Source organism: Aythya ferina (assembly GCF_964211825.1).
Source record: "Aythya ferina genome assembly, chromosome: 5".
Taxonomy (NCBI): domain Eukaryota; kingdom Metazoa; phylum Chordata; class Aves; order Anseriformes; family Anatidae; genus Aythya; species Aythya ferina.
In genome coordinates, this window is record NC_140301.1 from 19,907,901 (window position 1) to 19,927,066 (window position 19,166).

Consider the following 19,166-nt stretch of genomic DNA (forward strand, 5'->3'; position numbering starts at 1 on the left):
TAATTCATTAAACCGGGTTAATTCGATCATCCAGACTCATCTGTCCATAAATTAAATTTGCCTGTTCAAAGACACACATTACCTGATCTTTCTGACTCATCACAATATACTTATTCAGAACATTGCTCTTATCATTTTCACTTGCAGTTAGGAAGAATCAACATTTCCACCCTTTGGATATAGCATTCATGAATCAGGAATCTAGGAAAAGGAGATCACACCCTCAGCAGTCCCACGTGAAAAGCATGAGTTTTCAGGGTTTACTTCTCTGATTTTCCTTGTTTTCCTGGGAACAACCCTTAGCACCATTCCTGTTGGGGGTAGGAAGATAGGTCTGAGCAGGAGACGCAGAGGCTGGGATTTTGAACACACTACTTGCACGCACACATCAGTACCCACATGGTCAATATATACCATACCTTTGCAAGGATGCTGGAGCACAGCAGCTGCTGGAGGATTGCATCATCATTTCCTTTGCAACAACATGAAATTCACTCTAGGCTTTGGAAAACACTATCTTAGACCACAGATCAGGAAATGTGTTGCCTCCCCTCTTGCAGGGCCTGACAGTTGATTAACGTCAGAGAAGATCACCAGGGGCCTGTTTTTCCGAGGTGATGAGCACACTCAGCTCCACCTGCTGTCATTGCAGTCCAGCTGCCCACCTTCACAGGAAGGAAGGCAACGGGCCTTGACGTGCTCCAGGAAGGTAGTGTGATTCAGTGAAAACAACACCAAATGAAGCATCTGCCACTTGAATTTTATTCCCAATTCTTTCACTTATCTTCTGGATAACAAGCATAAGTCACCTTGACTTAGTTTCCCCCCACATCTATTCTTGGTTTACATTTCCTAAAGGTTATCCATGCAGTAAGTATATAGTGTATGCACACCTCTGCATAGTAGTTTATTCTTCTGCTTCTTTGCTGAAATAATCTTGTTACAGCCAACACAGCCTGAACTATTTGAAACCAATCAAAGGAGAAATGCATCTTTCCATCGCTGAGCAAGAGAAAATCTGGCACAATTTCAGAGTAAATACAGGAGCTTTATGCCTGCACTGTTCAGAGTTACTGTAATTGTTCTGGCACCATTCCCAGAGCTGAGCTAAGGTCAGTGAGAAACCTGTAAATTAATAACTGTGGAACTGATGTGATCTCTATCCAGGAATCATGTTGTACATACATGAAGCTTTATAGGAGTTATACTTCAGTTGTGCCGTGAAATGTGGAAAATGTTAAATTTTAGTATTAACAATTAGCTTACTCTGGACCCATTCAGAGACCTTGGACCTGATTTTGATCTCACCATTACAGGTGAGAATCCACAAGCTAAAACAGGTTAGACTGGATTAATTATTTTGGTGCTACCCAAATGAATGGAATCAGGTGAAACTTTCTCTGAAAACCAAGCCTAGAGAGACACGCTTTTCTTCTGGGGTCTTTTGAAAAGGAGATACAGCTGTCCTTGTGGTTTTATCCTGTGTATCCAAACAGCAGCCAGTCACAGAATCACAGGATGTTAGGGATTGGAAGGGACCTTCATCCCACTCACTCACAAATATTACTGATTAATCACTAATTGCAGTTGATAGTTTTATTATTAACATTTAGGAATTCCATTGCACTGTATTTAGAAGCACAGAACCATGAAGGGGTTTTCTGGTTAGGGGAACCAGTTTCCTTCTATTGCAAATAACTGCATGGGAATCATTTGGATACCTGTCAGTATCTTCTACCTGTCAGGCTGTTCTTTTGAAAGATGGGTCCAAAGTGTCTCTCTGAGGATTGCAGACCTCCTAATTTATAGGCTAAAATTATTTATTGACAGTTTATACCTATTTGTTCTTTTGCCAAAATATTTTTCAGCTAAAAATAACTCCTCCTTTCTGATGTTTGCTTTCCTGATATATTTATAGGGCCCACTCTCATCTCATCTTGACATTTATTTTGCTAAGTCATACAAGCCAAGCTCAAAATCTCCCATCATAAAAGGCAAGCTCACAATTCTTATCATCTGTGTTTTTCTTTTCTAGCTTTTCTTCTTGAAGATGGGTAACCAGAACAGTGTAATTTGCTCCAGGTCTTATGCAGTGGAATAAATAGTCTCCTTTCTGTACTGGAAATACCATGTCTGGTATATCCTGGGAATGGGTTATTGAGGTCATATTGAATTGGTTGCTCATAATCATTGACTACTAAAATGAGGTTCCTCTTTTTGTCTTCCCTATCTGTGAAGACAAGGGGAGTGGAAATCCCCACTACAACCAAAGGTTTTCCAAGTACCTGACTCTACACTTTGTATCACTACATTTTATTCTGTTCTTATTACCCCATCCCCTTTTCCCATCTTTCTCTGATCATGCTGTTTAATCATTATCAAATGTCATTAGCATGCTTTTTTTTTTTTTGAAAGGGCTGTAACAGAAATTAAGATGAGTATTGTCTGTAAGAACCTCCACTACAAATTTTCTGCCTGATACTCCCCATTTCAGCACAATCTTTTCTCCCTATTAGCCAGCTCTGTAAACACCTTTTTGTCTTGTGAGAATACATTCTTCTCTAGCAAACAACCCATTTCCTTTGGGGCACAGTACTGAAGGCTATTCTGAAGTCCCAAACTACCTAGATCTGTAGTAGTCTCTTCATTTAGAAGATTAGTCCTCTTACAAAGGGTAGCTGTAATCTTCCCTGGTAATTATGCTTTCAATTAAGATTTGTTTTAAAGTTTTATGTACTGTTAGGATTCAGACTGATAGGTATGTGTTAACCTAGACCACTTCTCCTTTGCCTCTCAGCATCTTCAGCACCACATTTGCAGTCCTCAGTCTCTGTAGCATCATCACAATTTTGTTTAAGATGCTCTTTCAGTACAGCAAGGCAGAAATTACTCTTTTGCCAGGTAAAGTGTATTAAACTCCTGAAATTTTGCATTCTCTCTGGATAACTTCAATTTCTGTGTATTCAGTTTTCATTAGCCATCCTACCCCTGCCAGAGTGCTACACTACAATTGAAAGCAGAGGAACAGAAATTTAGTTGTTAGTCTGCACTTAGATTATCTTCAGGCTTTCTCTGTTCTGATTTGATTTCCAATTTTTCTTATTTAGTCTCTACACAAAATAAAATACAGCAAACACTACGAGGTAAAATACAGAATGTATGGTAAAAGAGGTTCCTCCAAAAGTTTATTATTCCAAGTAGATAACTCAGAACAGATACATTCACCACCATTTTATACAAGGCAAAAATTAGAACTGATCTGTGAGGAATTTAAACTGTGGTTGTGACTCCCTCATTCAGACTGGATGACCATTCTTCTGGACCATTCCCCCATGTTGCTGTATGGCAGAACATTTACTACCTTTGGTTATTCCTGTATTGATTAAGAACTTGGCATTACCGTGGCCTTTTGAAAAACCTCAGCTCAGATCCCTAGAAAGAGCTTTGTTTGAAACCTCAATTATAGTATTAACCTCATGATTTCATGTGCTTAAAGTCACTGTGTTCAGAAGATGATGTAAGAACAGTTTTGATCCCAGCAGGTGTTCAGGACGTCATCAGAAGCAGTGAATGAGCCTTGGTGGGACTAAGAACTGATCCAAAGATCCAGAGGACGATAGAAGCCTGTGAATTGAATTTATTTTGCTGTAACTACATCTGGCATGAAAAGAAAGGGCAATGAGAAGATCCAGTTAAAAAACATTTTCTCTGACTCACTGAATGCAGGCATTTGTTTTTGCTCCTTTTCACGGGCTTATGTGAATTCATAAAGTGCAATCTGAAAGGAAAGCTTCGTCAGGCAACATATGGCATTTTGTACAAAGCTGTATCTTTTCAAGCTGAACTAGACCTAAACAAATTTTAACTAAATTCTTTTTGAATATTTATCTCACAGTGAAACATTGGCAATCATAATTTATTTGTCTTTGCTACTGTAAAGAAGTAAACCAACTGACTTTATGGAGGTAACCCAGAAGCAGCATGAGGACTGAAGCTGACCAAGCACTCCAGGGCCTTACCTAGGTCTTGAGTGACAGAGCCCATCTCCTCCCACTGCTGCATGCCCCGTAAAGAAAATAAACCCTCTCCTTGGGTTGGTAAAGCTTCTAGATTTGTCTTTTGCATACTAGAAGGCAATAAAAATAGCAAGTAGGACCTTTGTATGGAGAAGAGCTTCATAGAGGAAAGGTAAGCTTCTGACAGGCTTCAAATGTGGTGCCACCAGCTTGTTTTGGAGGGGTATCCCATTAGTTTAAGCCCTAGGCAGATTCAGTTATGCTGGGAGGGAAAAAATCCCGTGGAATTCCACTTACTTTCAAGCAATATCCAGCGCAAATGCCATACCAGAAGGTTCTTTCCTTCCTTTGCGTTATTGTTTTAGAAAGAGATTTTGGCTCACGACAAAGTGGCTCTGCCCAGAAGTGGCAGCATTAATGTGTGGTTGAGGTGACTGATCGGGATGAGAGACATGAGGTAGCAAAGGTGAGACAGGTTACTGTATTAACACGCCAAGTCAGAATTTCCTAATTCCAGAGGGGTTCATCTCCTAATTCTGCCTAATTTAAACTAAGAGTTGTAAATAAATAAATAAATAGAGGTAAGATTTCTCTCCCTTCACACTTTCACAGAAAAGAAACAAAAACTTTCCTAATCTGAAAAAATACTGAGAGCCAGAAAAGCATGCTTGCACTCCCTTGGTATTTATCATTCTTGACTCAAGATGAATCAATGGTAACTCGAAATGTCTGTGTACAAAATAAAAATTATTGTTTTGCGTTTCTCTTCAAGGCCATCTACCTTTCTCAGTTTCTTTTGTGTCAAACCACTTCCTGTGTTTGGGAAGCCCAAGGATGCTGATTGCACACATCTTCTCTTCCAGGCTATGTGGCATCCTGTCCCACTGCACAGGACAAGTCTAAAGCTGCCCCACAGCTGTCAAACAAACATTTTTACAAAAGAATTGGTAGTTACAAAACCCAATACTGTTACAACTATAGGACTACCATAGGGATTTCATTTAGTTTACAGTTTTCACTGTGTTTGGTGCTGAACAAGTCTGGAGCAAGAGATAGTCTTGCTGAGAGGGCTTTAAAAATGACAGGCTTAAAAGAAAAATATAAAAGAAATAGTGCTGGCTGTGGGATTAATGCCCCTGGACACAGAAGGCCTCTTGCTGATGCTATTTATAATTCACACCTGGTCCACATTGTTGGTGGTCCTTGCATTTCTTCTGGAATGAATTCCATGGCCAATGATTGAGTTACAACTTAGTTTTCAACATTAAACTAGGAGAAAAATGAATTGATGTTGGAAAAGAGTTAAGGTCAAGGACTGTTTTGCCAGTTTTTCAGGAGCATCACTTGTTCTCTGCAGTGCAAAGAAAACTTGTGACCTCACTGCGTTTACTGTTCTGTTTTTCCAGGCAGGCGTTAGCTGTGAAATTCATCTAGCTGTCTTCAGGCAGGGGAACCAGCAGCTTTGCAGCATGTACTTGCTTTTGTGCCAATGCAAAGCCACCACAAAATGCTACCAAATCAGAAAGGTGTCACTTTATATTCACTTCCCATCAGTGTAAGTGACAACATATGGTGTGAAGCAGTGGAGAAATTGGGCCTTTTAAAAAAATTAATCAGTGCAAAGCACCAGTTTGCATGCAATTACACCACTAGTTTGCATGCAGTTTGTACAGTTCAAAGCTTACTCTGCATGCAACTCATGTACACCAAGGCTTTCAGCCATCACTCCAAAAGCACCGCAGCAAGCCACACCAAGGCAAGAGCTCTGACAAAAGTCCTTCACAAATCCCTGTCCTACAGGGAAGGTGTCAGGTGTTGGGGACACAGTCTGCAGTGATGTAGGGAGGAAGTCAGCAGGTAGATGAGGGGTCAGACATTCCTGCTGTTTGGGCTGGAACAACCCCCTGTATCTACCTATGTAATCCCAGGCCCAGCACCAATATCTGAGAGGACACAGCTCACTGTCCTAACAAAGAGCCAAAGTGCTTCTTTTGTCTTAAGTGACTTGCCTGTTCCCAGTGCTCCCTGGGGTATTTCAGCTCCATGGTCCACTAGACGATTTGTGCTTGCTTCTGGCTCAGCATCAGTGAATGAGTTGAACAAAGCCAAAAATGGCTGAGCTTCTTATCTGCTATGTCAAAGGAACCCTTGACCCTACATAACTGCTTCTGCTTCTTATTCTTTAGCACACAGCCTAGATGTGAGTCCAGCAAAAGTTTCACAGGAATGAAGTGATGCAACCCATCGCCATCTCATGCTCGGATTTTTCCCTAGAATTTAAGAGGCTGAGGTTCCCTCTCTCATGTAAAGTCTTTTTGGAAAGCCTTGGGATTCATCTGTATTTGGATCACTGCCTTGTGTAACTTCCTTGTCAATGCTAGCTAGTAGAAAGAATCCTATCCTCATAAACAGGGAAGGATGTTTCCTCGATGTAAAAATTACAGGAGAAGCCTGAATTCCAAATACCCTCCTTATAGGCCTGGCTCTAATTTTGCATAATGCATGCTTAGTAAAAGGACTGTGTACGTTGTTATTCCGGCAGCCAGGTTGGATTAGTGATGAGAGAAGATGGACTATTGGTATGCTCCTGTACTTTTGATGCGCTGTCAGTAAAATATATTTCTGTTAAGTAACTCAGCACATTGGGTGAGACCAGGACAATTGCTCGGGTGGTATTTCAGAGGATTGAAAACCCTAAAACATGTCTCAGTCCGTGCAAATCTCACATCTACCTCAAACTCTTCACCTGACGGTCTGTTTTCAAGGTTGGATCTGTCAGCAGCCCCACTGGCCCGACTGGACATGGCATGTTGCCTGCTATGGGGGCCTCCAGCCATACTTACAGGGCAGCTCTCTACCTGTGAACCCTGCAATTTATCACTATGTGATTACTCTTCTGGCTAAACACTCCATCCCAGCATCTTCTCTTCTTGAAACACAAAAAAGACCCTCAGGTAAACCTTTGCAGTGTGGATTAGTGCCTAGGCTGAATGCTGTGTATGTGGCTGCACAAATCCCTCCAGCAGAAGACAGAAATACAGAATGGGAAGCAGCTCATGACTGCAAATTACTGTTATCTGTAGGGGTCATGACCCTCCTGCAATATCATGTCTCATCTCTACTCACTTCCTGAGGAAAGACTTTGCATTTCCAGACTTGCTCAAGACTTAGCAGTGGAGATGGACCTTTGACAACCTCCATTCTGATTTGGATCTGAACTTTTGGAAAGCATAAAGGGGGCAAAACAGTGCTGGATTTGTACCTGACCCCTTCTAATATGCTGTGACTTGACTAATTTCAAGTTTTCTTCTGAGATGAGCTGAAGTTCATGCCTTTCGGTAGCATTATACCAAAACAAGAGCTTAACATGTAACTGGAATTCAGTTCCTCTCTGGCAGCAACTAATCTGCATACAGTGTTTGGCTCCTGTGATTTTGTAGTGCAGGCTAATGTAGACAGACACATCTAAAATACTACAGAGCAGGGGGCTGAAATGTGTTCACCCCTGTAACAGCTCTTAACATGTCACCACTGCCCAAACCTGTCCTCTGAGCACACACAAACCTATAGAGTCACTCCCTATGCCATGTGGTGGATGTAATATCCCTAGAACATTCATTAACAGACCATTCACAGTAATCTTGTGTACCAAACAGTGGCAGCTGGCTAATTTCAAAGTTATCAGTTGATTACTCCCCGCAGTAGCAGGTCAGGGTACCAGTTCAACTGGTGTTAAGAATACATTTCCCCCAAAGTCAGTGGAAACACGTGTGCAGCAGTCAGCTGTGCTCAGTGCTTACCAGCTAGGTCCTGGTTTGTGGAAGGCAGATTCTGAAGGTGCAGTTCACAAGTTTCTTTTCCAGAGAATCGAGTAGCTGGAAGTACACTTGGAGCTGTTTGGCATGTGACATCTTTTTCTGCTTTGAGATATCTATCTCACAACATGTTCAGCCCTTTGTAGCCTAGAGAAGGAAATATAAAGGTGGGGGAAATAAATAAATAAATAAATAAATAAATAGGTAAACAAACAAACAAATAATCAAAGAATGGGTGTGGTTCAAAACCTACAGAAATCAATGGAAGTTTCAGATCACACCCACTGCCTAGCCTAAAAAGAGATGCCAAACTAACTTAAAGCTATTGGGCTTTCCAAAACTCCCACCTCCACGAAGAACATATTTATGGAGTGTTGTGTTCCCAGACAACTATTGTGTCTTGTTTCAGCAGCATGCTCGGCTGCATCAAGAGTTCAGTGAAATTGATTGTCGACTGTGTGCAATAAAAAAAGGATCATAAAGCATACAGTGAAAAATCCTGTTTGTCACAGAGTCAGCTTCCCAGCAAGGGCAGGAATCTTGTATCACACAACACACCTTCTTGTTTGTGATCGTATGCTTGAATCACTTCCTCATCATTTATACAGCAGCTATCTAGGAAATACATTCAGGGAGTATCCTAGTGCTTGCAAGCACAACTTTCTGACATGCTGTTTTTTTTTGTGTTAGGCAAACATCTTTGCTGCTTAGAAACAGAGGTCCCTGTGACCACCCTACCCTGCTGATAAGGCTGGAAGCCTTCCTGCTGCGTGGCGTGGGGCATGGCCAGGTCCTGGCCTAGAGAGGACCAGGGCTGCTTATTCCACAACACTCCCCATGGATGAAATGGCCCCTCCCTGGAGCCGGACAATGGAGTCAACGGGATTTGGTGCCTGGGGGCTCAGATGACTGACTAAGATAGACAGGAACAAGGGCTAATGAAAAAGCTCTGTCTGAGAGATAAAGAAGAGAGAATAAGTAAAAAGCAGGAATTAATCTGGAGAATATTTCAACCATGACCATTGAAATGCCACAGATAAGGAAAGATCTTGGAGTAGGAGAAGTCTCCAGCTTGGGCATAGCAAGAGCTGAGTACCTTTCAACCAGGAAACTCTTAACATTGTTTATGCAGGAGCTTTATATCATCTTCCCTGCTGGAACACAGTATCTGCTTAAGCCTGACATTTTGAAATACTTCTGCCACATGGACACAGGCGGGTGACTCGGTAGAAACACGCAGACCCCAGCTTGGCCCTTAGATCGCAGAACAGCGTGTGAAATCAACAGCTATGAGATGCTTCTGGGAGAAGCGTGGCAGCCAGCGGGCAGATCTGCTTGCACAGTCACTGCACCTGGCACAGCAGCGTATGTTACCCTCCAGACTGTCTACAGATACCACCCCATCTACGGATGGAGCTGTTCAAGGGTCTGGGGCGGCCCCAAGGAGCAATAGGCTTGGGATGGAGCGTGCTGATTGCTGCTACACCAAAGCCAGATGAATGAGGTTTACTGACACAGCTGGAGTTTGTTTTCCTGCTCTCACAACGAGGTGCCATTCCTGTGTCATCGTCTGGATCACTAACAGCAGCAGGCTGCAGAGCGAATCCTTTTCTTTGACTGACACAAGGAGAGTAAGGAGCACCAAGTGATTTTTTGCTGAGCCTAAAGCTGAGCTCCCCTGCGCTGGGTTGCAGCATGCAGACAGCAGGGAGTGGGAAGGCACCCACCGTCAGCACAGACAGAAAGCTCTCTGCTCTCCAAGCCTGGCACCCTGCCCAAGCCCTCCGTTTGCTTAAAATGCGGTCTGTAAGGGTTTGTCTTGAGACAATTTGATGGATACCGTGTGGGTGCTGGGGGCAGGCGAAGCCAAGAAAATGAGGGATCTGTCTGACAGCTGATCTATTCCCTCAGATTTTTAATGCAAACCCTTAATTTCTGTAAATATACTCTGCATGCTGCTATAGATAGGATATGATTATTGGTATGATGCCGTGAGAAAAAGGTGCCATTCGTAAACCAAAACTGAAGAGTTTTCATTTATGGACCACATTTCTTATAGGTAGTGATAACATCCATGTGATAAATTCATTTATTTCTGTAAGCAGGTAATATATTACACATCAAAAAAGTAACCATGTTAATCCCACCCACTCTTTGACCTTCCCTGCAATATGCCTAGTGGGTCTTCTCTGTTTGGACTGCTTTTAACTTTACAAAGTGCCTTAAACTCCCTGAATTTTGATCATCAGTTGCCAACAACTGCACTTATTAAAGCGAAGCCTGAACTATCCATATTAATAAAAACTCAACACTTGCCTTTTCTGCAAATCAGATTTCAACAGCACTCCTCTCCTCTTCCCCCTTGTCTGGCTCTGCCTGAAAAATATGCAGGACCATTTGCCAGGGTTAATTTTTAATAGTGTCCTCACTGCTGCAGTGAATTAAGTCATTTATTTTCCAGCGAGCAGCACGCTAACACACTGGGCAATAACAAATGCTGAAGAAGGTGACTCGGGAATAAGCAGGCGGGCACAGCTTTCCATTTCCACCTGCCTGATGGCTCAGCATAAAGGGCAGAGCGCTGTGTTTTGGTTTACTGTACACTGAGTCTTCATTCGAGGGACTCCTGGATGGAAGCCACAAGGCCAGCTAGGTTTATTTACTCTGTAGTCATGTGTATACGTAGGTATATAAACAGAGTCACAGCAGGCTGTGTGGCCAGCCCTCCCCTCTGCCTGGGCACTCATCTGCTCTAACTCAGCGGGTTAATATTCCTCCTAGGTGGTCACCCCTGCAGGGGGAACGTGTCAGCCCGGGCAGTTTGGCCCTAAATATGTTCTGTGATCTCTGGCAGCCTGGAGCTCAGCCTGCCCACCTGTAAAACAGGTTTAATGGTTGTCAGCTTTTCTCTAGAAATGCTAGAAGGATTACTTCATGTCTGAGAACTTTAAATGAGAGCTGCTCAGTGATAGAGAGCACTTTAAAAGAGCGACTGGAAAACAGGGCTAGGGCAGGCTGGCAGCCCCGTGAGCACGTGATGGCCACAGAAAGAGCGCTGTTCTGCTCTCATTACCCCAGATCCTCAAAACGGCTGGGGTGCAGATAAGTCAGAAACAAGGGGAGAAAGTGCTTTTGAATTACTTGTTAGGTAGGATTTATGTTGATTTTACTGTTCTGGGACATACAGGTTTGGGATGTAGAATCTCTTTTGCCATCTTTTTTGGGTGAAATGCAGCGGTAATATAGGGTGATCTCCCCCATGCACCTACCAGTTGTTGTGTTTCTGTGTCCACAGAGTAGTCCAAAGGCCACTAAAGAATCTTCCCCATAGCCTGCAGTAAGCTTTGGATCAGACCTTAATGATCAACAAGAATGTGCTGCTCACCATGCCGTAACAAGTTCACCGGCACGTGCTGATCACTGCAGGACAGCTGTTATAAGAATGCTCCTAGAAATGAGGGAGGTCTTGACTAAGGAGGCAGCACCTTCCCACTTAGTTCTCACCCCCCACGTGGTGCCTGAAATGTTCCAGTGCCCTTAAATTTGGGAACAGGGCAGACCTGAATCCATTGCTTCCTCCGTGCGATATCACAGGGAAGCCAGAGAGAGAGTATTGCATTACTCTTAATTCACTTTGTGATCGTGTAAGTCTCCCAAATCCCAATGCCAGTAAGCTCTGATGATTAAACAGCTTACTGAAAGGAAAATATAGCTAACGCTTTCTATCCTTATCAAAGTGTATTGCTAATGAGGGCTGGGAAATCCCTCAGTGTTAATACAACATCTGTAGATTAATGTTAGCTTACTCATGTTTTCGTAGTCAATGGCTAAAATTCAGTCAATCACTTGGATTCGCACATTTCTAATTGGTGTTACAGTACATCAGTCTCACTATTTTCCCAACTTAAGTACATTGACTGGAAGTAGGAAGGGCAATGCCAAGAGTCTGAGGCCAAAGAAGAAATGCACTACACGCTGATTAGGACATCTTGACTTAGGAATCTTACAGGAGGTCTGACTTCAAAAACGTTTAGCTCACAGGGAGCAGTATAACGCGGGTTCTCTAGCTGTGGTGGCAAGTGGCTGCACTGCAGGAAAGTCTGCCTTTGCTGTAAGTAAGGTGGAGGCTGAGGCCAGTGCAGATTTTAGGTAATCACTGAAGAGGATGAAGGGGCAGATGGAAATGGTGGGCACAGAGGTTCGGGGATCCTTATGGAAGGATCCTTATGGAAGGAAAAACAAACTTTAATGGAAGATGTGACAGAAAAGTGTCAGCAGCTTGACTCTCATGATGTGAAGGAAGGATGCGTGGCAGGGATAGAGACAATGTGCAGCCAGCACATTAAAAAGCAATCAAAGGGAAAGAAACCAGTAGTTTAACAGGATAAACACAAATGTCTTTAATTCTTTCTATTTTTACCATGTGTGCATACTCGAATCATGCTGCGCAACATTGCTTTGAAATTTCTGTGAGAAACAGATGTAATTAACAATTGTTCCCCAACACTGAAGGGAAATCAGCATTAGTTGACAAAGGAGCAAGAAGATTTTTTCAAAAAGAATGAGAATGTCTTGTCCAGTAGTGCATGTGGGATGGTCTCTCAGACTTAAGTACAAAGTCATCTGCTACAGAGAAGCAGACAAACTACACAAAGATAAATCTGTTGCACATCAGTGAATACAGAAATGACAGAGAGAGCAAGACATCCCTTAGCAACTCATCTGGTTTCCACGCCTGGAAATCTGGCTCCTGCCAGCAAAAGTGACATAGATGACCCAGAGCATGGGAAGTGATTCGAACTGTCCCATAAAGAAACTGCTGGTGTGCCAGTGTTCAAACATCTCCATAGGGTCTGAAAATGAAAATCACAAGTATTGCAAGGGCTTGTTAGAAAGAAGGAAAAAAAAAAAAAAAGAAAAGAAAAAAAGAAAAAGAAAAAGAAAAAGAAAAAGAAAAAGAAAAAGAAAAAGAAAAAGAAAAAGAAAAAGAAAAAGAAAAAGAAAAAGAAAAAGAAAAAGAAAAAGAAAAAGAAAAAGAAAAAGAAAAAGAAAAAGAAAAAAAAAGAAGTAGGGTTTTCTGTTTCCAGAGACCTGAGCTGCTGCTGCGTGAAGATGAGGGCAAAAACCTCCCTCAGAGTACAGTGATCTGAGGATCAGGCTCCAAGAGAATGATTGACATTCAACTCATGCTGACAGCTAACAAAAGCTCTTGCACACGTGCCAGCAAACCGCTGCCAGGAAAGTCAGCATGGCTCCTAACTTGCAGATTTCTCCATTAGCAGACCTCGTACCCTATTTGACCTTTGCTGATCTACCCTGGCAGTCTTGGCAGAGAGGCCTGGGGTTGCGTGGAAGTGGACACAGGACACGTATCAGCCCTGGTCCCTCTTGGTCAGGCAGGGACATCTCATAGAGGAATCTGTGTCATTTCTAAGTAACTCAGGCTCTCAACTCATTGTACAATCAGCTATAACCCATGCAAAAAAGTCAAAAAATCAACATTTGCTAGGGACTTAAGCACCCACAGGAACAAATGGGACGCTTTCTGTAGAGGGCAGTGTGCTTCGCATCAGGCTGCAACTGGTAGAGAGCACCACTACTTCTAAATACAGCCTCTGACCTATATGGATATGATTTACAACTCATCTCTCTCCATCGCCAGCATAATTTGATGTCTAGACACACCACCATCCTCCCAGGTGAGGGTTTCACATTAATAACTACTACCTGTCATGCGTAGGGAGATACAATTGTTCATTCCTACAGTGTCTCTACAAGGAGACTGGCCCATTAAAAGTGACCAGTCTTTGAATGATGTCCATTTTTGTGTATTTTTGTTTGTTTGTTTTAAATAGAAAAAAGGAATCAGCAGTTGTTTGTATTCTTAAACTGTGGAACACACCTTCCATGTCCAAGCTCTGACTACAAAGCCTTTTCCTTCTGCGATTCTAGAGCATCTCATGTCTGTGAGTTTCTATTTTCAGTTTATAATTGATCAAATCCGACTGGTAGCAAAATCCATTTAGTCAATAGGAATCTTTCTCTTTCTCTGGGGGAGCTTGGGTCCTTGGGAGTACCCGGCAAGACACTGCCTGAATTCTTTGTTTATTTCAAAAAGAAAATCCATGATGAGAAAGTTTGTGACATGGATTAGATTACTCTCTGAAATCAATGATTTTGCTCTGTCCACCCAGAATCTTCTGCAATGTTTCAAATGGTTTGATTAAAAGAAGCTTGAGTACTTTATTTAGTAGAATTAAATCCAACCTTAATGCTGTTATTGTTAGGATTAAAAATACAGTAGGCCCAGCCACCGGTTGGGTCATCTGAAGCAATGCAATGTTTTTGGAGATGGTATGCGAGGAAGGTTTTGCTAACTGATTTGGGTTGATTAATTAGTTCAGAGTTTGGTTTTGTTAATTAATTAGTACAGGAAATCTGTCTAGTTCTGCTCAGTATCTGTCTTAAAAAAAAAAAAAAAAAAAAAAAAAAAAAGAAACCAGGACTCACTGGTCTTCTTTCTTCCTCTGTCTTGTATCTCAGCTGGACTTCTGCTTCCAAGTTTCAGGTGTCTCTGTGCGTCCCAGCCCCTTGGGACGATGGCAGAAGTTCACACTTGTGGTATCTTTTGGTGCAATCTGCAGTAAGGATTAGATGACAGACTTCTTCCATTCTCTAGAACACTGTGTTAAATTATAGCGTTGAATAGTTTTAGCATGCATTTTCTTCTGTAATTAATGACTTTCATTTACCTCCTGGTTTCTTTGTGCTGCAGAAGACTCAGATTTTCCCCATAGTGTTTTTATAGCCAGTCATTCACAGCACAACAATTCATTGTCAGGAGTAAGCTATAGCCTTGCATCCCCATATAGATTTATCTGATACATTAAGCACTTCTCTCAAAGGCTGCTTTCCAAGTCGTGCTATTGTTGGGGCTTGTGATCCAGCAGTATTTTCTCCACAACCTCATCAGGAAGTTAAGACAAGGATTGTCCGGGAGTTACAACAGTTTTATCTTTAAGTCCCCAGGCAGCTCAGAAGGCTGGCTGCCATTTCTCATGCTGGACCACTTTACTACTACATCAACAGGCTAAACTTTAACTGCGAGAGAGTGTTTTTAAAATAGAAAGGGAGAGCATATGCTTTATTCTATCACTCGGTTGGAGCTGTGTTGCTTGTAGCTCATATCAGTAGCCTAGGGATTAAGAAACTTTCAGGTTTTCTTTCATTTTTCAAGGCTATCCCCCAGAAGGCATCCTTTCCAGCTCAGGCATAAAGCAAACTTTTTTGTGTGTGTTCTAGACCTACTCGAGGTTTACAAATGAGCCTACCTTAAGTGCAGGGTAGCTCCACTGGCTTCTATGAACACCTGCACATACAGAGCGGTCTGCCCTTCCCTGAAGCATCCCTTTAAAGAGAGTGGGTTTGAACATGGACTGGGAGCCTATTCCATCCTCTGTCCCAGGTAACTCCAGAATACTCCCAGATCTGCAGAGAAGAGTTTTCCCCTTAAAAGCAATTGGGAAAAGAATGGCAACTGCCAAAGAATTGAAGCCAAATTAATTTCAGTAGAAATAGGTTCATCCCTTACTGGCATCTGCAGAGTTGCATCACTTGCTGCGGAAATGGAATAGGCCTTGTGTTTCTGAGAATCCAGCTTTGTTTCAATTCTTTTGAACACTTCCTTCTTTCCTTCTGACTGCACTTCGGTTTTGGTCCAAGTATCAGGGAGGCTGACAGAGGTGCTGCCACATATAACATAAGGTTATATAAATAAGTTTACAGTATAAACTTCTACTGACAAGTTCTGTTACCTAGATGATGTGCAGCTCACCAGTGAACAGACAGGATAAGGTCTCAGCTTCTTCCCTTGCTATAGCAACAAACCACCTTGTAATGATCTTTTTTTTGTTTGTTTGTTTGTTTCATAAATCGGTTGCCATGACAAGTTACTTGTGTTGCATTGTCAGATATGAAAAGGAAACAATTTGCATTCCCTAGAAAACTTAAAGTTTTAAAACTCTCTCATGTATCAGTTTGCTTTCTGCCATGCCATTACTCATCCCCTATGCTCAGGGAGAGATGAGCAAGGAAAACATCCTAGTACAGGAAAAGTACTTGCAGGTGTATTGAGTCTGGTGTAGCTGCAGAAGGAATAAATTAAAAAATCATGAAGAGTATGGTGCTGTGGGAAAGCAGAGTTCACCAGATCCTCTGTTTTTCTCAGTACGCTCTCAGACAATGAGAAGGAGAGCAGAATGCTATAGTCTTCCTTGCAAACACTTCAAGAAAGTTTCAATTACACAGAAGAAAATATGCATCCAGGAAAATAGACTACCTGAATGTAGCCAGAGCTCAAAAGCTACAGAAAGAACCAGGAAGTAGTCTGCATAATTAGAACACAGCTAGGTGAAAATGTGGATATGGCAAAGTGACAGAAGACACAGGAGAACAACAAAAGCAACTTGACACCACTCATCTACCCTCTGTGCCTGCTGAGAATTGATATACCCTTCAGTTTTTCTTGGTGAAAAATGGTAGAGCTGAGAGCAAAATCTGGATATATTTAAACAAATATCCTTGTGAAGCTAAAACAAACAAACAAACAAACAAACAAAAACAGCAAAACAACTGTTTTTTTTTTTTTTTTTTTTTTTTTTTTAGGGCAAAAGAGAGGTTAGTTCAACTTGGCAATTACCTGGGTGTTTCTAGTAGAAAAATCCGTAAAATAGATTAACATCCCAAAATTTTGGGGGATAGCCTTGACCTATAGCTGATGTGCAAGCTCAGTTATTATGGAAGCTTGCGGCCTAAGTTTGTCTGTCACAAACTTGTGTTTGTACGTTTGCATGTCATGCTAAGTCTCTTCTTGCAGAGGTTAAAGAGGGAATTACGATTATTTTGGGGGTCATAGCACTTACAAAAATCAGTGATGTATGTTTCCAGGACTGAATTTAGACTGCTGTTTTAACAAGTCATACTAATATTGATGGGAGAAGCAAGGCTATGAGATAAGGCCTCCCGCTTGCATGCTATATACAGTTTGGTGAAGATGATCATGAAAAAATGAAGGCATCAGAATGACAGAGCAGCTTTTCAACCTCACTGCAGATTCTGTTTTGACAGTATTTCTGTGGCAGTAAGGCTCTTGTGAGATTCTCCCCATCTCCTTTTTATCGCACTGTGTCAGTAGGCCCAGTATTAGACTAGCCTTCCTTTCCTGTCAAGCAAGGCTTGCAGTGGTTTGTATCTCTGCAGGATTTCTAGAGAGGTGCATATTTCTCTTTGTCCTCCTTGAAGTTTGCCACAAAGGAAAAAAAGAGGATTCTGTCTGTAGATCAGGCTATATCCTAAGCAAGTGTAAATCTGTCGGCTTTGCCAAAAGCTGCGTTGGTTTGCAGCAACTCAGGGTCTTATCCCAGTATTTTGCCTTTTTATCAAAACCAACAAGAACAACAACAAAACGGGGGGCAGGGAGACATATTTAAGCTGTATCACGCTCTGTGTCTTCACAAGTTTATGTCATCATCCCTATGTGATTGTGTGGTTATGACTCACCGATGGATGATTATGCCTCTGTCTTCCAGCAGGCTGCCAACAAAAAATAGTCCTCAGGTATCTTACATCCTGATGTGATCTGGCATTGAGGAATGAGCAAGAGGCAGTTTCAGTCCCGTCTCCTGGTGCTTCTCGGTTCTTGTAGGTCACTGAGAAGCCCAAGAGGCGTGAAACTGAAGTTCACCCATAGCTGTGTCTATTACACTACTTGTTTGGTTTTTGCTCCCCGATCAGTTCTTCTGGGCCACCTAGGTACTGAAAAATACAACCCTGCTTTCAGGGTGCTTCAAAAGGCAAGATTTCTGCACGCCCCAGTACCCTGCCTGCTCACCAGAAAGTGGTGAGACAAGACGAGACAGGCAGGGCGGAGAGGCGGTGCGCTGTGCGTACGTGTGGCTGCCTGTGGAGAAACCCATCACCTTTGTGTTCGCTGCTGCTCCTGCCGTTGGCTTGCTCGGGAGAGATGCCGTGTTCCTGCGAGCTGCGGTCCTTGCTTTTGTGGAGAAGCGAGAGGTCGTTCAGAACCGGGAGGGCTTGTTAGGAGCAAGCAAACAACTCTCAAAGTAAGTCAAAGCTTCGCCCTGTTCGTTTGGACCCGTCTGTTTGCGTTCTGGCTTTTAGAAAGTGCTCTGGCAGGTTTGCTTGTGCTGGTGCAACACATGGCTACGAGACCTGAAAAAACCTGCACGGCTTCTCGACGGGTGTCCTCAGAACTTGCTTAATCTATTCCAGCTATGAGCTCTGCAGGGCACGAGCTTTCTTTTTATTGTGTGTCAACTGTAGTATCTAGAACAATGGTTTCTAGATCAATTTTCAGATTACTAGATACCTTTCTAATGGAAACAATAAATTGTGGTGATGTGGTTGAAAATTACATCAGAGCGAGCGGTGTTTTTCCAGCGCTAGAACACAGGCTTCATGCAGGCATATCACACTGTCCTGCCTCAAAGCTTGATCCTTCTGCATGCTCCCGGCTTGCGAGGTGTTACGATCTGCTGCTCACTTTCCGCAGCAGAAGGGGAACTGCAGTGTCTGACAAAAACGTTAGATAATATAGGTGTGCTGGGACAGGACACAAGTGGTGTGTTGGCACAGCTGGGTGCACAGAAGGAAGCTGTGCCCATCGGGTTTACAAGCTCAGATCTAACCGTGCTGCTTGTGGGACCAAGGTAGGGTCGGACAAAGCCGCTTACCACACGCAGACATGAAACCTGAGTATTTTATGTTTGCCTAGCGTGTACCTCAGCTGTCTTTGTGCTGAACCAGCTCATCTACCTGTGCTTTGATGACCTGCCTATGTGGCTCCTGGACAATTTTGGAGCTCTGTGTTCCCTAGACATGTTCAGGAGCGATTTAAGCGTCCTGTGTGTGGGGTTTAGCCTTCAGGCTACCACCTAGGGGCCGGTAACAGCCCGGCGGCTCCCCCAGCCCTCACCGGGCGGGCTGCCCGAGCACACCGGGTGCCGGCAGGCCGCAGGGCGGCTGCCCGTGACCGAGCCCCATCTCCCCCGGCACCGCCACCGCCGGGGCCAAGCCCTGCGGGGGAAACCCGACGGCGGGCGGCGAGGCCGAGGGAAGGGCAACAACGGCTGTGGGGCACTCGCCCCTCACCGGGGCTTTCGCTGGGCGCCGGGGGGGGCACCCGCAGCCTTCCCCGAGCGATGGCGGAGCCCTGACGAGGGCCGGCGGGCGTCGTGTGCGGTTCCCCCCCCGCCGCCCCGGGGCCGCGCCTCAGGGCGGCCTCACAGCGCCACCGCCCCGCTCCCAGTCCTCGGCG

At 43.4% G+C, this 19,166-nt stretch overlaps 1 protein-coding gene and 1 long non-coding RNA gene across 3 annotated transcripts in view; both read right to left on the reverse strand.

Annotated features, from left to right (window-relative positions):
- The window catches only part of LRRC56 (leucine rich repeat containing 56), a 60,922-nt gene extending 60,377 nt beyond the window's left edge, over nt 1-545 (reverse strand). Inside the window, exon 1 of the mRNA XM_084520261.1 lies at nt 420-545. The gene's annotated coding sequence lies outside the window, so the exon portion shown is untranslated. The remainder of the gene's footprint in view (nt 1-419) is intronic.
- A 2,701-nt stretch (nt 546-3,246) lies between these two features.
- On the reverse strand, nt 3,247-19,091 carry LOC311437635. Of its 2 annotated transcripts, none has more exons than XR_014693600.1 (3): nt 17,390-19,091; nt 7,817-7,978; nt 3,247-3,624 (listed from the first exon to the last, which is right to left on the reverse strand). It is a non-coding gene; the product is annotated as an uncharacterized lncRNA (long non-coding RNA). The 2 variants fall into 2 exon arrangements; XR_014693601.1 differs by lacking the exons at nt 3,247-3,624; nt 7,817-7,978 and adding an exon at nt 14,566-15,576 and having other exon boundaries at nt 17,390-17,468; nt 17,809-19,091.
- Nucleotides 19,092-19,166: the final 75 nt, after the last annotated feature.